This window comes from Triticum dicoccoides, chromosome 5A (genome assembly GCF_002162155.2).
Source record: "Triticum dicoccoides isolate Atlit2015 ecotype Zavitan chromosome 5A, WEW_v2.0, whole genome shotgun sequence".
Lineage (NCBI taxonomy): Eukaryota > Viridiplantae > Streptophyta > Magnoliopsida > Poales > Poaceae > Triticum > Triticum dicoccoides.
Genome location: NC_041388.1, coordinates 440,489,492 through 440,494,482, shown reverse-complemented (window position 1 = coordinate 440,494,482; position 4,991 = coordinate 440,489,492).

Here is a 4,991-nt window from a genome sequence, read left to right as displayed (position 1 = left end):
GACGTGGACCGCCCGCGCGCCTGGGTCGCGTCCTTCCGCGACGGCTGGTGCCGCTGGGCCGCGCTGCCGCGCTCGCGCGAGGTCACCGTCGACTTCGACGCCATGAGGTTCGAGGGCATGTGCGTGCACGCCGCGGGGGGCATGTACTGGCACATCCTCGGCAGCCCCTCCGCGCTCGCGCTCGACGCCGCCACCATGGAGTTCTCCTTCCTCCGGGCCCCGGAGATGATGTGGGGCGAGCTCGACGGGCTCCACAAGTACCGCATCGGCGAGATGCCCGAGGACGGACGGCTGTGCGTCGCGTCGCTGGAGGAGCAGCATGGCCTCCAGATGTGCGTGCGTGGCAATGGGGACAACGGCTGGGTGCTGGAGAGGCGCATACCCATGGACGAGGTGTTCGACACCGTGCCGTCCCTGCCCAAGGATCCCCAGAGGCGGCACGCCAGGCTGTGGCTGGGCGACGTCGACCAGGGGCGGACCGGGAGGGTCTTCATCAACACCCTGGGCTTCGGCAACTTCTCCTACGACATGAACACCAAGAAGCTGGAATATTTGGCGGCCCAAGAAGATGGCATGACATTTGGTCACCCTATATTTGCCCACTTCTCTGCTCTAGACTGCTGCTCTGCCTCTGCGTGACCATGGTAATCCGACAACCTCTCTTCTTGTACCCTGTAATTTTTGTCATCTACAGATTACAGAGGGTAGGGGCATATTAAACTATGAATGTCGATGCTGTCTTGTGCAACTATCTTTGAAATGCCTCTGTTTCATGGCTAAAGCATGTGCCTTTCTGGTTATAAAAAAGGGGAACTGTTGTTTTCCCTACGATGGTTTAGCATAACTGTGTAACATGTTATGCAGTATGCCTGAAATTCTCCATAGTGATAGAGTAAGATGTAAAATAGTTAGTTCGTTTTGTGATTGTGCATGACTATCTGCAATGAGCGTGCACAGTAGTTTGCACACTGAATTTCAGCATTTTTTGTTACTGTCCTTACTCCTTAAATCTTAAACTGAGAATGCACAAAATATCCATCTTCATGAATGGTCCTCATAAAATTTCTAGCATAAGTTGACACCTCTTTTCCTTTCTTGGAGCAATCCACTGAAGTCTCCGTGACTATGGTTTTTCTTCTTTCTGGATGAAGGCGGCACCTGTATATGTATGGTCCCAAGTTTTCAAGGCTGATATAAATTAGTGCACAATGCCTTTTATCACAACTGTAAAGAAGTTTCTATGAAGCTAATCAAGCTCTTTGGCAGATTGTAAATTTGGCTATGAATGAACCTCCCTTTTCTTGCATCATAAAAGTGGCAGCTCAAAACTCACTTAAATGTATTATGTATCGTCGTAAGTTTTCATAGTGTCAGACCTAGTGTCATGGATTTACGTCTCATCAACTTGTGGATTTCTTTTGCAGTTCTTTCAAACTTAAAGCACCATATATATTGTCTGGACTAGTTAATTAGTTCTTTCCACCTTTGGTGCTTATTTGTTTAGCAAAGCTCTATTAGTTTGATTCACTGGAAATTTTGCTTATAAATCTGCTTATTTGGCAAGTTATAAAGCTGCCTTTTCTTAATTTGCACTTGTAGGTAATGATGTTACAAATGATTTATGCTAGACACTACTGAAGTTATTATGTTATCACAGTAGGTTCAAATTTCAATTGCTTCTCAGATTTTTCATGGTCTTGCAGCTGAACCTTTTTGTATGTAATTCTTCATAGTATTCAGTCTATCAAGCTAGCTATCGACCTTCTTATATTGCACCACTCCCAAGAGATGTGCTGGAAATTAGCCATATAGTGGTTGCAACCTGAATACTCGCGGCTGCATTTTCTGACAACCAGATGGCTATAACTTGTTCCACATGAAACTCACTTGCATACATTATCTAGCGTTGTAATATTCACTTGCATATATTATCTGGTGTCGTAAATTTTTGTAGCAGCAGATTTACTGTCACAAATTTACATGCCGTCAGCATATGGATTTCCTTTGCAATTCTCTTCAAACTTACAACACCACACATGTGGTTTGGATAAGCCAAACAGTACTTCTTTTTTACCTTGCTCCTTATTTATTCAACGAAGCTCTGTTTGTTTGATTCACTGGAAACTGTGCTGATAAATCTGCATGCCTTTAGCTGTTCATTTGTGTCACTGGGATTATTTAGCCACACATTTTAGCCTAAGGCTGGGTCACTAAATTACATCCGTAGATCGCACAGCTGAGCATATTGTTAATGGGTAATCACGTGATCTTGTGTGCGGTACGATTGACGTTGCTGCCATCATTTCCCAGGGTGGTTTAAACTGTGACGCCACATATATGCTCTTGACCTTCTGCAGTCCTAGTAATGCACCAGTTTATTTATCAACATGCCCCCCTCTGTAATTGTCTGCGCCCTATATGAAATTATGAACCCACTGTAACTTTGCTGATAATTCTTTTCTTATGATCCAGGGTGGTGTCTACTGACCGGTGACTTTGGAGGCCTCCACACTTTTTTGTTCAAAGTCGGTTCGCAGGAAGCTTCTACATATGTTCTGATGATGCATGAGGCAGTGACAATTGAGTCTCTACATTCTGCTACGTTATGTAAGTGCAATTTCGGGAAAACATCGATGGAGCCCTTAAAACAGCAGGTTGTGTGGTAGTCTGATTCTCCTGTTGACTGTCACAAACTCACGGTACCCTGAGATTTGGTGAACCATGGCGCAGAGGAATGCCAACTCAGGCTTCTTGTTCAGTGAGTAGCAGATATCCCATGAATGGAACTCTCATGTTGTTTCCTGTTAATCTGTGTTCTTTGCAATGGTGTGTTTTGTTTTTGTTTGATTAGGGGTCGCGCAATACATCATGTTTCTATTGTCATTTCCATAGCGTGAAGCACAACACAAGGACTGCACAATAGCACAAACATCACGTAAAAACTACGGCATCACAGAACCTGCTGTTTTCAAAGCTTTCATGTTTTTTTTAGAAAAAGGAGCATGACCCCCAGCCTCTGCATCTCGGACCTTACCAAGTATTACAACAATATGCCTAGAACCGCCATCTTGGCAACATCTGCTGCTACTCCTATCCATATGATGAAGGGGTGCTAGCTGGGCCACTACCCAAACCATTCACCTAAGCCTAACATTAAAAGCCGGACACCCCAGCCGAGCTACATACCGGGTCTGGGGCACAAACCGGTCTGACGCACTCGCATGTGTCGTCGCCGCCATCTTCCACAGGTCCATCTTTAGAGCAAATATTGAGGTTTCTACCTTGTCTAGCCACTCTGCCATCGACGTCACCATGACGCCAGATAGCTACCTCCTCCTGCGCGAGTCCATCACCGCGCATCGGATGCCGAGTCTCCACAACGCCATGCCGCCGATATCTGCCGCCCTCAATGTGTGGGATGAAGCACCGCTCCACCATCCCTCCAGCCAGCACTTGCTCCAAAACAATGCCCCCAAGAGGGAAAGTGATAACGCCGCCATCGTCTGATCCGGAAGACCCAGATCTAGAGTTTCCCCCGGAGCATCCCGAGCCTGATGATGCAAACAGCAACGACGATGCCTCGACAAGGGAACAACCACTAGTAGAAAAATGGGCTTTGGTTCGGCCAGAAAAGAGCATTAGTACCGGTTGCATTACGAACCGGGACTAATGTGAGCATTAGTCCCGGTTCGAGCGGCTAGGGCACCGTACATGCATTACTCCCGGTTCAAATGGGACCTTTAGTTCCGGTTGGTGCCATGAATCGGTACTAAAGGTTAGACCTTTAGTACCGGTTCGTGCCACGAACCAGTACTAATGGGGTTGAGGCATTATTACCGGTTCATGGCACCAACCGGTACTAAAGGTTTCGTGCCACGAACCGGTACTAATGGTGCAATTTTCAAATCCTACCCCCCGCCTCCCGTGTATCGCCTTTTCAGTTTTGTAAAAAGCAAAATAAAATGATAAAAACTTCAAAAGTTAAAATCCTTCGAGGTGTAGTTATGTTACTACATCTACTAGTTAGGAAAATTTAAAAACTTAAATTTGGACATGTTTTGCAAAAAGTGTAGGGAAAATGTAAAACGGCTATAACTTTTGCATACGATGTCAGAAAAAAAATGTATAATATATCAAAATGTTCAGCACGAGAATCCGCATCCGATTTTGACAGCCTACGGCCTGTTTGCAAATTTGTAGAATCCTCAAATTCCAAAAGGAAAAAAAGTTATGCTCAAATTTTAGTTTTTTTAAAAAGAAATCGTTAAATCTGGTCAAACTATGGTCAAACTACTTATTCAAGAAGTATTAGTGTTACTAAATAATTATTCAAGAATACTAGTTTTACTAAATAATTATTTCAGTTTTTTTGAATTTTGGTCAAATCTGGTCAAACTGTGGTCAAACAATGGTCAAACTACTTATTCAAGAAATATTAGTGTTACTAAATAATTATTATTTTTTAGAACAATAGTTTTAAACTCAAACAGTGAAATGTGTGACTTCATGTTCAAGCTAAACTCCTGAGGGTTAATAGGATTGACATCTTACTATTGTCAGCAAAACAACAAGTGCAGACTTGGAAACGAGGGAGAATATAACCCGGAAGTTAAGCGTGCTCAGGCTGGGGGAATGGGAGGATGGGTGACCGTCCGGGAAGTTAGATGATTTGGAATGATGAGGGGTGATTATAGATTAAATTGAGCAGTGATGAGGGGTGATTAGAGATTAGAGGTTAAAATAATTCAGAAATTTGAAAGTCGGGAAAAAAATTCAAAAAAAATTAAAAAAAATCCCCGGTTGGTGTTACCAACCGGGACTAAAGGTGGACCTCCAGGCAGCGGCCACGTGGAGGACCTTTAGTCCCGGTTCGTATAAGAACCGGGACTAAAGGGGGGACCTTTAGTAACGACCCTTTAGTCCCGGTTCCAGAACCGGGACTAAAGGCCCTTATGAATCGGGACAAAAGTCTATTTTTCTACTAGTGGACA